The sequence below is a fragment of the Microcebus murinus genome, chromosome 1 (assembly GCF_040939455.1).
Source record: "Microcebus murinus isolate Inina chromosome 1, M.murinus_Inina_mat1.0, whole genome shotgun sequence".
NCBI lineage: Eukaryota > Metazoa > Chordata > Mammalia > Primates > Cheirogaleidae > Microcebus > Microcebus murinus.
In genome coordinates this window covers 49,698,305-49,715,195 of record NC_134104.1, presented here as the reverse complement: position 1 = coordinate 49,715,195, position 16,891 = coordinate 49,698,305, and positions in this window count along the sequence as shown.

Here is a 16,891-nt window from a genome sequence, read left to right as displayed (position 1 = left end):
GTTCATTTCCCAGACTAAGACTTTCCAGTCAGTGGAAAATCTGAAGGGTTTACCATGTATTCACCTGTTGTCTGTTTTCAAGGATATATCAAAATCTTTGAGTCATTTTCTCTTAGGCTATCTTAGTGTATAGATGACTAGATGAATTTTCCATATTGTCTGTGTTATACATCTTTAATTTAGAAACAAACAAACAACAAATAGACAATATAGAAAGCAAAGATAAATGGGTTTTTATTTACATTTTGGTGCATAACTATCTAGAGCTTTTTCTTTATAATCATACCAAACAAGTATATGGCTAAGCAATATTGTCACATTTATGAATTAGGTGATACAATATATCCATTGATAACATTATTTTAAACCCTTTTGAAGAAGATGTTGGTAAAAGAGATGAGTAACCCAAGACTCGAGACTGGTAACTTATCTTTTTACCTGCATTGATTCTATTCAATAACTTAAATGCTCTTTAGGGAAAAATTACTCAGAAAGAAAGTAATTTTTATAACCTCATAATGTTTCAAAAGCTTCAGACATAACAAATTCCTTAGTGGTAATTGATCCAAGTATGAACTATCAAAATTCAGACCTTATTATTAAACTTTAAAGGTAACATTGAGTATATTCTATAGCTATCAGCATGGAATTAAAATTAGTTTTATACAGGCAAAAGTAAATAGTCGTGATTGTATGAACCAAAGAAATAACAGAGGATTTCATGAACAATAAATGTGTCTCATAATTTAGCATTTAGACGAATTGATGCTAAATGAATCAGAATCGAAGTTGGGCTTTTTCTTCCCCCTTAAAAATATATTTTAGTTGAAATCTTAAGAGGGGAAATATTTAGCAAGAAATTGGTTGTTATTTTATCAATACAAACCATACAATCAATGTTGTGATATTTTATAAAGACATAATTCTATCATCTCTAATAGGATAGAATTTTTCAAAGTAGAGGTTTTAAGTTTGAAAAGGCAGCTGCTATGCATGTCTTATGAATCTTTACTGTGAATTCATTATAGCGGATTATTATGAATGACTGGGATGAAAGCAGTAATCTAACTGGGATGAAAGCAGCAATCTGGCTTGCTGAGAAGCTCCCTTCTCCTGTCATCATCTTGTGGAATTTAAACCATAGAGAAGGGCTAATGTCATATTAAAGTACCTACTTAACTTCTCATGAGTGATGGCATTTGATGATTTCTGATGTTGGATGCATCCTCTTTTTATATTTTTTATAGTGGTGTGAACTGTGGCACTCATTATTTACCTTCGTAATGACCCTTTCTATTTTCATTGTCAATATGGTGAATATTTGTAAGAGCAAAAAGGTCAATTTGGTACAATGACAATAGCTAAGGATAAGATTTTTGGTGATATTTGAAATTAAGCTAGTATGTATCAGGCTCTAAAATAAGGTTATGTTTAATTATGTAAAGTGAACTGAACCATTATTTTATCCCCTTCACTAAAGTTTTCTTTAAAGTAGAATAATTTAGTTAGTTAGGAAAAAATTGTGTATATGTATTTTTAAACCTGAGGACACCCAAATATTTTAAATAATTTATAACCTCTCCATTTAAAATTATTTTTGAAGGAAGGTTTTTAAAAGCAAAATGATTTTTAAAAAAATACATGAGTTTTCATGTTTTTCTAGTTAAATTGACATCTCTCTATTAAAATGTATTACAAAGTCTGCAAATGGGGAAGTTTTTGTTGCCTAATAACATAGAAACATTTCTTTTATAAAAATGTAGTACTATAGGACAGTTATAAAATATCAATTCTTTTTTTTTTTTTTTTTTTTTTTTTTTTTGAGACAGAGTCTCACTTTGTTGCCCAGGCTAGAGTGAGTGCCGTGGCGTCAGCCTAGCTCACAGCAACCTCAAACTCCTGGGCTCGAGTGATCCTTCTGCCTCAGCCTCCCGAGTAGCTGGGACTACAGGCATGCGCCACCATGCCCGGCTAATTTTTTATATATATATCAGTTGGCCAATTAATTTCTTTCTATTTATAGTAGAGACGGGGTCTCGCTCAGGCTGGTTTTGAACTCCTGACCTTGAGCAATCCGCCCGCCTCGGCCTCCCAAGAGCTAGGATTACAGGCGTGAGCCACAGCGCCCGGCCAAAATATCAATTCTTGATTATTCACTTCAGTGTAAAAAAGGATATATAATACCAAACATTGAAATATAATATAGTCTGTGTTCTTTTTAAAGGGCCACAGTCATATTCCTTTCTTTCTTAGGTTGTCTTCAGTATAATTATAATCCCTATATACACAAGGATTGCAGTCTCTTAATGAAATCACATTGAAGAGGCAGCTCATGAAAATAATAAAAATTGTATTTTCACTCTGTATTTGCATCTCTAGAAAAAATCTTTGCAAAATCTTTTTGTTCCTTTCCTTGTAGGTGAGTCAGATTTGATGACTATGTAAATCTCCCTCTGGCATTTTAAACTCTAGATTAATTGTAATAATTTTTGGATATATCCAATCATTTCAGTTTGAGGTCTTCTTTAGTCTACATTTGAGTCCCAATGCAATGTCATATAACTTTATCTTTACTCCTGAACTCATTTTCAAGGAGTTGGAGTTTATACACACAGAGATAGTATAAGGAGAAATAGATAAATTCTGTAGCCCTACAAATAATAAAGGTTGGTCAAGTGGTTAAAATTCACTCCAGATTATCTCCAAGATAGAGTATGAGTATAAGGGCAACTGTGGGTTCACTATTCTTAACTCTTTATTGACTTAATTGCTAATAATGAGGATACAATTTTCAGCATGAAGATAAATCCATATTGAAGGAAGAGGTAGGTAATAATCTTAATTTTTCTCATGCCAGACTACCAAACATAGTGAGGATTAAATTATTAATCAGCAAACAAATCAAGGACTGTAATGCTTAGAGATATCATTTAGTAGCATGTGGCATAAAAACAATCACTGTAATAATTTCTATTCAATAAGGAAGATTCAGTAATGGTAATGGAGGAGATGTTTCAATTTTCCAACCCTAAACTCCAAGATATTTTTTAAATCTTCTACCTACCACCCTTTATGCTGCAGCAGGCAAGATTTTGCAGCCATTCTTGAAAAAACAGACAGGCACATTAAATATTTTGCAATACTAAGCTGAAAAGCATACTTCCTTAAGATTTTACATTGCTTGTATATATACAGCTGAAAGTTAGCGTTGGTGGCAGCCAAGTATAGAAATTTAGTTTAAAAAACTCTGTTTAAAATATAAACTATAAACACATAAAGCCTAGTTCCCTGAGAATTTATTATGGTTTCTATTATGTTTCAAGTGTCTGTGTCTTCACCGGTTGGTGGCTGTACTTTTTACCTTTTTGCCATTTTTTTCCATGATTGAAGGGATACTGATTTCTTTAGGAGAGTTTTTCTCCCCCAAGTAATTTCAGAAATCCCAAGCACTTACAGTTTTGTTTTGAGTGTTGTTCATTGTTGTCGAGTGTAGATAATTATACCAGGAGTGTCTAACATTTCAACAGAAATGGTCTCTCAGCTAGAACATTGTAGCCATCATCAAGAATATCAGTTGCCACCTACATTCCCACCTTGTGCATATGACAGTACCTTGAGATAAACCATTCCCAGTGCCAGCAGAACCAGACATCGACTCTTGTATTTCAATCACATGTATTTGTATTGTCACTGCTAGGAAGTAGGAAGGAGGATTTGCCTTTTCTGTTACTCTTCCTTGCCAACTTTCACAACCAGATTACTTGAGCTTCAATGTGCCATTAGTCAATGATGAGTTTTTCTCAGTCACTTTCATAGTTAGTCAGGTGTGTACTCGGTAATCTCAATTTTACACAAGTGCAGCTCTGGGTCATAAGATTTCTGTCTTTATGAACCAAAACCTAGATCTACTGCATCCTTTCAGGGCTGGTGCTGGTAGAGTTTAAATTCAGCTACGTCTCACTGACACTAGATGCCACCTATGGGTAAGGACACCTGATTTGCTCATAACTGCCTTAATGAAGTGAGGTGGAGGCTTCAGCTCTCAAAGTAAAGTTTTATGATTTCTCCAAGTGTTACATGTGTAAGTATGATGCATCTCTTTTAATATGCGTGTGCTACCACTTTTATCCAAGGGTGGATTTTATACTGAAATCTTGGTTTATATAGAACTACCACTCATGGTTAATCTCAGTCTTTGGCACTGAACCATGTTCTCAGTCCTTGTCACTGTATCTCTCCCTAGAATGAATTTTCCCTCAGTAGACCCTGCAATTTATCCTCTGCAGGGTATCTTGGTCTATAAAACATGTTTGTATATATTTAGAGACCATTGTGAAAAGCCTTGTATTGCTATCTTCTCTGCTCAGGCTCTCAGGAAGATTCTCAGTTCTTATTTGAATAAGTTGGTTCATCCATTCAACAAATACATACTTATTATTCACAACACACTAGGAAAAGACACAGACATAGAGTTAAAAAAAAAAGAGAGAGAAACAAAAAATTGCAAACTCCTCTAGCTTTTTCTCTATAGTGGTTATAGAATAAAAAATTAAGTGTGTAAGAAATAACATGTCAGACAGCAATAAATGCTAAAGAGAAAAATTAAACAAGGATATAGTACTAGATTGTGCTAGGAGTAAGTATGGTTTTTAATTTTACATAGAGTGATTAGGGATTGCCGACATAGGAAAGACATATTCAAGCCAATACATGAAGAAAATCAGAAAGTGAGCCAAGGGATCTGGGAGGGATCAGAGCAGGCAGAGTGTGCCAAAAGTGTGCAGTCCTGAGGAGGGAGTGTCCTGGGTGACTGTGGCAGGAATAGACTTAGGATTGAGGTCTTAATGCCCTAGAACAGCAACTTCTATGTTCCTTCTCTGGTCTAGTCAGTACATTCATTTATAATAGAAAGAAAAAAAAATAGATTCATCTGCTCCAGATTAACATGGGACACAGAGAAGGACAGCAGACACTGAAGAAACAAGATAAATAAAGATGCTGACACATCAAGGTAAAATAATATGCACTGCCATATCTAGCTGAGGATAGAATTCCTTAGTGAGAGGTGATTATAAAATAAGGTAGGACTAACATGTATTTACAATGGAAAGCATTGGTACAAGTTCTGTGCTATATAAGCAGTGTATATAATGCCTAGAGTAGTAGTCTTAGAGGAATTCAATAATTTTTCCATTAATTTAGTGTTTTATTTACGTGTTTTATCAAATATGGGAACTTTCGGCAATGGAAACCCAATTATAAGCACATTCAAACTTTGTTGCATTGAACAAACAGCTAGAAGAAAACACAACCTGGCAACATTCTCAGATACTACTTTAAGTAGTATATGTCCAGTTTATCACACCTTTCTTGATTTGGGACCACAGTCTTTGTTCACCACATATTTCACAGGTACCTCTTATGTGCAAGGCTCTGTGGTAGGTGTACGGATGCAGCAGTGAACCAAACTACATCCTTACCTTTATAGTGTTTATGTGCTAGTAGGCAAGGCAGACATGTGTCAGGTACTGAGAGCTATAAAGAATAATAAAGTTGGATAAGTGGATAGAGAATTTCCATGGGACAGTTCTTTGGGAAGGCATATTGATCAGATATGCTAGGGTGACAAATGAACCTCTACATTTAGTGGCTTTAAAAACAAAGGATTTTTCCTGTTCATGCTGTCTATACACTATGGTACCAGGCTCTGCTTACTGAAATCATTCAGAGGCCCAGGGTGAATAAGCCTTTGATGATGCTGGTCATTGTGCTAAAGAGCAAAGAAAATTCTGGGGAAACTAGAACCAGCAAATTTGACACATCTTACTTCTTCCTATTACTCATTCATTGCCCTAAACTAGTCTCACGGCCCACTCAACCAGTGGGGAAGTTGAGAGACCTAAATATATTTATTGGACAGTACTAATGATCACCAAAGAAGGCATGTCAGATAAAGAAGAACTCTCCGAGGAAGCGACATTTGAGCTGATACCTGAAGAAAATGAGGGAGTGAAGTTGGAGCACTTTTAGCAAAAAAGAGAGTAAGGAAGTTAAAGCATATTTAGTTTGTTAAAAAAGTAGTAAAGACTTCCTCAAAATAAGTGCAATTAATAAAAGGTAAGAACATAAAAAGAGAAGCTAAAGATGGATAAAAAAACAATTGCAAATTATGTATCTGGTCAAGGACATGTATTCAAAGTATACAAAGAATATTTACAAGTTAATAATAAGATGACAAATAACACAATTCTCAAAATATGAGTGAGATATTTGAGACACTTTATCAAAGAAAATATATGAATGATAACTGAATACATAAAATATTTTAAACATACTTAATAGAAATGCAAATTAAACTATAAGAAGTTACCATCAGACTCAGTAGGATAGCTATAATTAAAACTGACAGTATCAAGTGTTGCAAGAATGTGGAGAAACCAGACCTTCATAAGTTGCTGGTGGGGATGTAAAATGGTAAACCTACTTTAAAAAAACAGTTTGGCAGTCTCTTAAAAACTTAAATAGACACTTATCATACAACCTACTAATTTCATTTCCAGTCATATAATAAAGGAAAATGAAAATATATGTCTACACTTAAGACTTAGACATTAATGTTCATAGCAGCAGTATTCAAAATAGCCAACAATTAGAGAAAATCCAAATGACAATGAAGTGGTGAATGGATACACAAAAGTAGTATATCTATAAAATGGAATACTATTCAACAATAAAAAGGAATGAGCTATCAATACTTGCTACAATATAGACAGGCCTCAAAAACATTATACTAACTGAAAGAAGCCAGACACAAAAGCCTTCTTTATATTGTATGATTCCATTCATATTCAATTACCACAAGAGGAAAACTATTATATAGATACAGAAAGCAAATCAGTAATTTCTTGGAACTATGAGTGTGGGCAAAAATTTACTGAAAATTGACACAGGATACTTTTTTTGGAATAAAGGAAGTGTTCTAAGACTAGACAGTGTTGATAGTTGTAGAATGGCATAAATTTACTAAAACAAATGTACAATAAAATGGATGGATTTTGTGGTATGTAATGTATGCTTCAATAAGGCAGTTTTTACAAAGAGAAAAAGAAGAGACAGTGAAGAGGCCAGTGTGGCTCTCCTAGAGAAAGGAGGGAAAAGAGCCACGGGCAGTGTGGTTAGAGGTGTACCTAGAGGCCCATCACACCCTCATGAAAGCCTTGGCATCAGAGCTTGGGAAGTCAATGAACTGTTTTCAGTATTAGAAAAACTGTAATAAATTTTTATATTTAAGGGATGCTCCAGGTTGACTTGGTGTTTAAGATGAAATTGAAAGCATTGAATTAAGATGCTTGTACAGTAATTCAGGCAAAAAAACCATAGAAATTAGATAAAGAAGGGTAAACCAGCAAAAAGTAGTCCGCTCTGGAATAAGTTTGAAAAGTAGAGCTTTCAAGATTAGTTAATGGATGTGATTAGGTTACTAGACTTTTTGCCACTTTTATTAACAAATAATATGAATAAATAACTCCCTATTATCCCATTTCTGACCCACTGCTCAAAACTAAGCACAGCTCTTAATCAATGTTTAAGTCTTAACTTTAAGGCTTAGAGTTAAGGGAGTAGTGACTGATAGGATGTGGATCATGGAAGTGTGATGCTTACACATTTTAGTAATTAAAAACAAAAAATAAAATCACTTTTTTATGGGGTTATTTTTTAAAGTATCATTAAAGCTGCATCAAAATGACCATGTCAGGTTTCTTTGTTCACCTTTAAAATTGTGTATTTTTATTTGAGACTACAAAATATGACTGCAGGTCTTCATGATAACCATTCAAAACAATTGAACAGAATTAAGCCAACGGACCTCAATTTTTATGATATAAAATATGTAATTTGGGTTAACAGCTTAGTGCTCAAATAAATAAAATATAATTTGTAGATATTTCTGAGTACGATTTCCCTTCTCAAACATGAAGTATGATTTTCTATTATGATAATGCATTTTATTTTTGAAGAATAATTTCAGAGTAATTTTAAGTAATTAAATATATTGGATGGTAATTTTGAAAATTGCATGTGTGAAGGAAATAGGTATAACAATTTGTCTTTGCTTTTTATAGGTTGAACTTATAGAACTAAACATAAAATATATCAATTTTGAAGGAACAAAGTATTTAGGAAAAAGCAAATTGTAGAACTGGTTTCAAGTATTTTCAATTAGAGTTTTTACAATTTCTCCTCTCAGGAAATTAAGATGATAGAAAAGTTCATATTACCACCAATGATTGTAAGAAATTTTATTTTAAAAGAATTTCTTCCTAGAAGTTTAAATTATAAACCCCACATTTAAAGGACCAATTATTTATTTTTGTATAGAGTATACATAGTGAATGCTAGGTGACTCTTATGACTATTGAAACAATCTCATTTTCTTTCTGGAACACAAACTCTGTTCCCTGAAGCAAAATAATTGTCCCCATGTAAGCTTCTGATTATTTTGATTTTTCTATAATTGTTTAACAAATTTTAAAATCTCCTTTTAGTAAGAATAGTTTTATAGTAAAACATAACAAAACACACAAACAAACAAAAAATGCCACTCTCTGGAATAACAAACTCTAACATCTTAGTGGCAGAAGGTAATAAAAGTTTGGTTCTTATTTATTTAAATATAACATAAATGTTAATGATAGAAAGGCTCTCTTGTAGTAATTATTTCATTAAGCTAACGTTTTTCCTTGTATCTATGACATATTCAGCACATGATTTTCTTCTTTTTGTCTATATCAAACTGATGACTGGGAAAGATTACGTGGGAACTTGCATGAGAGGTTTATCTGGGCCAAACTGGGAAAAGGTACAGGTCACTACCACTTTCCTTTCCATGACTGGTCAGAGCTCACTCATAATGTAATAAATAGTAATTGTGCCCTTTTCTGTACAGAAATAAGAAGAAATGAGTTTATTGAACAGCCATCAGTCTCTGCCACAGCTATCAAGAAGCTGTATATTATTTTCAGGTATCTAGAGAAAAAAGTCCTTATTTAAAAATTACTCTGTTCAATATTTATGTAATGTTCACATCAAGATGGGATCATTTCTTTCTGGCCTTTTAAAAAAATAATAGCTTTGTTAATGTATAATTCATATACCATAAAATTCACCCTTTTATAATGTATAATTTGGTAGGGTTTTTTTGTGGATTCATAAAGTTGTATAGACAACAACACTCTCTAATTCCAGAACCTTTCATTACCCCCAAAGCAACCCCTTATACATTAGCTGTCACTCCTCCCTCTCCTTTGCTACTAGCTGCTGAAAACCACTAATTTATTTTTTGTCTTTATGGAATTGCCTATTGTAGACATATCATACAAGCTGGATCATAATTGTATGTGTTTGTTTGTGTGAGGCTCCTTTCACAATACAATTACATAAGTATTGAACAGAGTAATCAGCATAATCTTTTTAAGTTTGATTCATGATATAGCATGTATCAATACTACATTTCTTTAATGACTGAATAACATCGCATTGTTGGATATGCCACCCAAGTTTTTGGGTGGGCATAAATTTTCAGTTTTTCTTATGTACATAACTAGGAGTGGAAGTACTTGGTCAAATGGCAACTCTTTATGTAACTTCAGAAACCTCCAAACCATTTTCCAAAGCTGTCACAACATTATGCATTCCCAGCACCAATGTATGAGGGGGTTCTGATTCCCCCACAGCTCCAAAGCTTATCATCACCTTTATGATGACAGTCATCCAGGAGGAAAAGTATGAAGTGGTATCTTATTGTGGTTTTGATTTGCATTGCCCTAAAGACTAATGATGCTGTCTTTTCATATATTTATTAATCATTTATACATCTTCTTTAGAGAAATGTATAAATCTTTTCTGCATTTCTTAAAAATTTGGGTTATCTGTTTTTATTTTTAAATGATTTTTAAATATATTTTGGATACATACATATGATTTACATATATGTTCATCTATTCTGTGGTTTGTCTTTTCATTTTCTTAATAGTGTCTTTTGAAGTACAGAGTTTTGTTTTGTTTTAATTTTGATTTAGTCCAACTTATCTAAGTTGTTTTTTCTGACTTCTGATTTTTTGGTCACATTACCTAAGAAACTATTACCTAATACAAAGTAAGGAAAAGTTGATCCTATGTCTTTTAAGAGTTTTAGTTTTTACATTGAGGTCTTAGTTTCATTGTGGACATACCAAAAAAGCTGAATCATAACTGTATGTGGTTTTTAAGTTAAATTTAATTTATGATCTGAGGTAAGGTCCAACTTCATTCTTTTGCATGTGGAAATCCAGTTGTCTCAGCACCATTTGTTCAAAAGATTATTCTTTCCCCATTGAAGGGTCTTAGAACTTTGCTGGAAATCACTGAACATAAATTTAAGCATTTATTTATAGACTTTTAATTTTATTTGTTAATATGTCTTTCATTTTGTCAGTACAATACCCTGTGGGTTGCTGTAGCTTTGCTGTTAGGTTTTAAAATCAAGACATATGAGTACTTCAAATTTGTTCTTCTCTTTTAAGATCGTTTTTAGGGTTTTTTTGCATTACTATGTGAAGTTTATGATTAGCTTGTCAATTTCTGCAAAATATTAGCTTGATTTTGATAGTAACTTTGTTGAATCTATATGTCAATTTGAGAAACACTGTCATCATAATAATGATTGATTTTGGTTTTCTTCAATTACTTTCAGCAGTGTTTCACAGATTTCAGTGTAGTATTTTTTACTTTTTTTGGTTAAATTTATTCCTAATAATTTTATTCTTTTAGATGCTATCATAAATAAAATTACTTTGTTAATTTTGTTTTGATTGTTCTTTGCTAGAATGTAGAAAAACAACTGATAGCTATATATTGATCTTGTATTTTTTAACCTTGATTAACTCATTATTAGTTCTAATATTTTGTGTGATTGTGTGTGTAAATTCCTTACAATTTTCTATATACAATATTTGCAAGTATAGATCCTTTTACCACTTCTTTTCCAATATATTAATATATGCCTTTTACTTTTTTTTTTTGCACAATTTCCTTGTTTAGAACCACCAGCACACTGTTGAATAGAAGTGATGAGAGCAAACATCCTTGTCTGGATCCCAATTTTAAGGGAAAGTTTGTGAGTTTTCTATAGATGGCCTTTATTGGTTTAGGGAAGTTCCCTTGTATTCATAATTTCTTAAGTGTTTTTAAAAAATTTTCTGATCTTTCATTTCACATGTTTTGATTGAAGACATCAGAAATTTCATGTGAAAGACACAGTTTGCTGAGCTATAAAAGGACATTAAATGTGTAGTTCCCTTTTTAAATGAATGTACATTTTAATATATAGTACTTTGTCTGCTATGAGAATGAGTCAACATTCCTATGGCAACACATTTCTAGTTATTCTGCAACTTGTATGCTTGATTCACAGTGTGACGACATGCTAAGTACTCTGTTTTTTTTTTTTAAGTCCATCATGGTACTCAAGAATTATTAACTAATGACTATCCAGAGCACCAGTATAGTGTGGGAATGGTACAATTTAGCCTTTAATTCTAGAAAAAAAATCATTAAATATTGCTTATTAGACAATAGAAAAGTATAAGAGATAAGATCAAAATATAAACCAAACATTTAGTTAACATCACTTACAAATTTCAAAATACTTACTAAAAAAAGATTCTAGTTGCCTTATGTTCTGCATACTATTAGGAAATAGTTTTTTATTATCTATTAATATATAGGTATCTATTTCTTCTTCATGAATAATGTACATATGGTTTTACATGGCATAGCTTTAGAGTACCAATTAAAATATGTTTATATTTTATGGGTATATTATATCCATATAAATGTTTAATAATTTAATAAATACATATAAATATATAACATTATATCTTTATGCTTTATGAATATATAGTATTAAAGTATTTCAACAAAATTATTACTCTTTTTTACCAATAAATTATTCTTTTTTTTTCAGCATATTATGGGTGTACAAATGTTAAGGTTACTTATATTGCCTCCCCTCCCTCTTCAAGTCAGAGCTTCAAGCGTGTCCATCCCCCAGTTGGTGCACATCACTCTCATTATGTATGTATATACCTAGCCCCTCCCCCCCACCTGCCCGACACTAGGTATATGTTATTCCTATATGTCCACTTAGGTGTTGATCAGTTAATACCAATTTGCTGGTGAGTACATGTGCTTATTTTTCCATTTTTGGTATGCACTTAATAGAATGGGTTACAGCTGTAGCCAGGAAAATACAAGAGCTGCTATATCATCATTGTTTCTTATAGCTGAATAGTACTCCATGGTATATATATACCACATTTTATTAATTCACTCATGTATTGATGGTCACTTGGGTTGTTTCCACATCTTTGCAATTGTGAATTGTGCTGTTATAAACATTCGAGTGCAGATGTCTTTTTCATAGAGTGACTTTTTTTCTTTTGGGTGGATGCCTGTGCATATTACTCTTTCTTTACACAGTGTGGATACTGAACTATGATTATTAAGAAAGGTGGGCATACTAAAGCTTTATGATATTTTTCCATTAGAAAAATATATACTATAAAACATCTACAATATATATAGATAACATAGGTAAATAGATTGCAAATTAGCTTATATAGTATCATTCCATTAAATTATAACACAAGAAATATCAATTAAAAATACTCTTAAAAAGTTAATCACATTGAATTTCATCTGTCGGCTTAAGATACAACTTCCTATATGTATTGTTTGGTGACAAAAAATCATGGGTCAGAGCTCATTTTCTTGAAAGTTACAAAACCTAAATGTCTGTATCTTAAACAAATAAATAAAGTGAATTTGTTGGCTCTCATATATGAGAACTTTGAGCCATGACATTGGCTTTTTGGCACAACTATATTGAAGATCTCAAGTAATAACAAGAATTTATCTTTCAATAAATGAAGATCTTTTTATAAACCCATATGAGGCATTCTTAGGCAGGCCTTCACCAAGTGTTAGCAGTAGTAGCTACCTTAGTTTAGAAAACATATTATATTATTTTTTCAGCTATTGGTCTTGGCAAGAAAAAAGAGTTCCCTCTGACAGTTACCTTGGTTTAGGTTATCTATCAATCTCTTAATCAATGTATATAGCCAGCAAATTAGAGAAATTTGATTGACCAGGTTTAAGCAACATAATGTTCATAGATTTTAGAAAATATATTCAGTCCTGACTTAAACACATAAAGCGAGTAGTTCCTCAAAATAAGATATCTATAGTAGAAAAAAAAGCAATAAAGAAAATAGGTAACTATTATTCTGTAGAAAGAGAGAAATCAATACAATATTTTTGTTGTTGTTCAAAGTCTTCAGATTATGAAAACAGAAAATAAAGGAATTCATATTAACATTCTTACTGAGGTTATAACAAAAATTTATCCAAATATGAGGAATGACCAAGTCCTGCTTCTAGGTATGAAAGACTGAGACCATACCAGATGATTTTCCTCTGAAGAAAACAACACCTTAGTCATGATTTTTAAAAGCAGCTACCTCAAAGTAACAATGAGTAAAGAGTAGAGAAAGGGAGTAAGAAAGAAAGTTGACTGTCAGAAGACCAGCACAGTAAGAAATTCTAAAGGAAGTCTTCAAGATGAATGGAAATGATACTAGAAAAAATTAATACCTAAAAGTAAATGAAGAACATTTGCATAGGACCTCCCCACATAGACACACACTCAGTGGAAGGTCCTGTGCTCCAGGTTTCACACTCTATGGTCATGGTCTAGAAATTCTTCATAATTTTATCCTTGAATCTTCTGTTGTATATGAAGTCCGGGGCACTTTGAATTTCAGCTCACAAGTTGGTCACACTTCCCAACACCTCCTGTCCTAGAGAACCCAGAATGTATTCTCAGCTACCTGGTTCTGCATACACATCTGGCATCCATGGCTATTCTCTGCCGCCAAAGTGGGCCTGGGTGCTGAACCAGGTCAGGACCAGGTATGTCTGCCCTGTGCACTGAAATGGGCAGGGTACTGGGCATCTGTGAGGGGTGCATTCAGCCATGAATATTCCCAGCATTAAATAACAAAACAAAAACAAAAACAAAAAAACACCATGACAGTTTAAGGCAGAGAGAGATTGTGGTTGAAAGGAAAAGTTTTTCCTGCCTTTTGAATAACAGAGTCCCACATTTTCATATTTTCTTGGGCCCTGTATTTTATGTAGCTGTCCCTAATCTGGGTAAAGGAAAAAACTATTTAAGTTTGCTTTTTCTCTCTTACTTTATACATAAAACCTATTACTATTGAAAAACTAAAGTTATAAGACTGTTTTGTGGAGTTCATGACATGTGAAACAAAGCAACTGATAAAAAGAGAAAAATCTGAAATGATTCTGGAGCTGTTACCCCGCCATATAGGCATGTGAACAAAGACAGACTCTAGTGATAAGTGCACATTTACTTGGAGAAATGTACAGAGAGGCTATCCAAATAATTTCTCATCTCTGTAACTTTTAAACTGGGGATAACTGCAGTCCTTGCGACATGCACAGCAGCAGGGTGATGGTGAGGGGAGGCACTCTCTGAAAAACCTCGTCATATTTCTGTCTGGAAGATCAGACCAGTGAAGCCAGGCCTCACGGTTGCTAAAGAGAGTATGGGAACACCATAAGAGAAAGAGCTAGAGAGTGGAATCCCTAAATCTGTCTGTCCACATGTCTTACTGTCCCCGAAAATGTACATATGCATAACAGACTCAACAAGGCCAACTAAGGGAAATAGTATCAGAACAAAGACTAGGGATGTTGTACACTAAACAAAGTTTTTTAGTTCAAAGTCAGCCAAGAATATTATCTCCTAAAACAAAACAAAAATACTCAATGAATTAAAATTATAAAATCCTGAATCTTCACAGTTTTACATTGATAATGTTCCAGATAAAGTTGAAAATTATCTGAGATAGAAATGTCCAAGAAAATAGAACACAATTTCAATAGCAAATAAAATCAATCAATATTGGCCCTAAGGCAAACCAAATATTTGAACTAGCAGGCATAAATTTTAGAGATTATTGTAACTATCATCAATGAAACATACAAGTAAAAAAACAAAGTGTAAAATGGTAGATCTATATCCAAAAAGTTCAACAATTATATTAAATGCTAATTGACTAAAAACTCCAATTAAAAGGCAGAAACTGAATATAAAGCAAACAAAAACAATTTTAAAAATATGCAACTGTGTGCTGGATCCATGAGACAAATTTTAAATAGAAAGACACAAATGGTTTGATGAAAGTGAATGGATGGGAAAAATATATCATTCAAGGAGTAATCTTATGAAGGCTGGAGGGACTAGATTAGTATCAGACCAAACAGACTTTAAAGTAAAACTTACTAGGAGACATGAGAGGTAATTTACAATGACAAAACTTGAATACAAGAAGACATAACAGGCATAAACATGTATATTTTGAATATAGGACCTCAAAATTCATGGAACAAATTTTAACAGAATTAAAGGGAGAAAGAAAAAAATTAACAATCATAGTTGATATTTTAGCACTTAAAAGAACTAATCGAAAAATCAGGAAAATGACAATTTTCTAAACACTTTTATCAACCAGAGTGATTTATTTTATATTTATTTTTTTAAAAATGCACCTTGTAGCAATGCATTTCATATTCTCATTAAGTGTGCATTATATGTTACCCAAGATAAAAAAATCAACTAATCACAATAAATTTTCAAAGCTTGAAATGATAGAATGTTTACACAATGGAATTTAATTAGAAAAAATTAAAATAAAAATCTCAAGTATTGGGAAACTAATGATATATTTCTAAGGTCAGTGAAGAAATAAGAATTTAGATTTAGAAAGAACAGAATTAGACACAAGAAATTAGAATGCTGTGAAATGAATAATATTGAAAATACAATATATCAAAATGTGTGGAATACAGATAAAGCCATACTTTGACAAAAGTTAATGTTTTATAATAGCATGTCATAGGTAAAAAGACCAATCTCAAATCAATTGTTTATTTCTCTACCTTAAAAAACTGAAAATAGCAAATGAAACCCAAAGCAAATAGATGAAATTAAATAATGAAGAAAGAAGCAAAAATCAATGAAATGTAAAACAGAAAACAATAGGGAAAAACAAAAATCTGCTTCTTAAGAAAATCAATAAAATTGATAAACCTTTAACTAAATTAATTAAAAAAGAGAGAGAACATACAAACTACTAATATCAGGAAGGAAAGAGGGGACATCACTGTGCATTTTTCAGACTTTAAAATGATAAGGAAATATGAACAACTTTATGGCAATATATTTGAAAGCCTATATGAAGTGGATAAATTTATGGAAAGATACAGATTAAGAAATCTGTCCCAGGAATAAATATAAATTTTGAACAAACTAAGTAAGTGAAATAAATTGAGTTTGTAACTAAAAGACTTTCCCCAAAGAAAACTCCAGGCCCTGAAGGCTTTAATGGTGAATTATGTCTAACACTTCAAAAAGCAATAATACCAATTTTAGACAAACTCTTTAATAAAGTTGAGTAGGAGAGAACCCTCCTCAATTTGTTTTGTGAAGTCAGTATTACTCTAAATCCAGGATTAGACAAAGACAAGACAATAAAAGAGAACTACAAGCCAATGTTTCTTAAATAGATTCAAAACCCTTAGAGCTGTGGTCCCCAATTCCCAGCCTCAAACCAGTGCCAGTCCATGGCCGTTTAGGAACTGGGTCACACAGCAGGAGGTGATGGCGGGCCAGTGAGCAAAGCTTCAGCTGTATTTTTTCCCTTTTATTTCATCATATTATGGGGATAAAAATATTGTTAGTGTTACATATATTGCCCCTGCTACC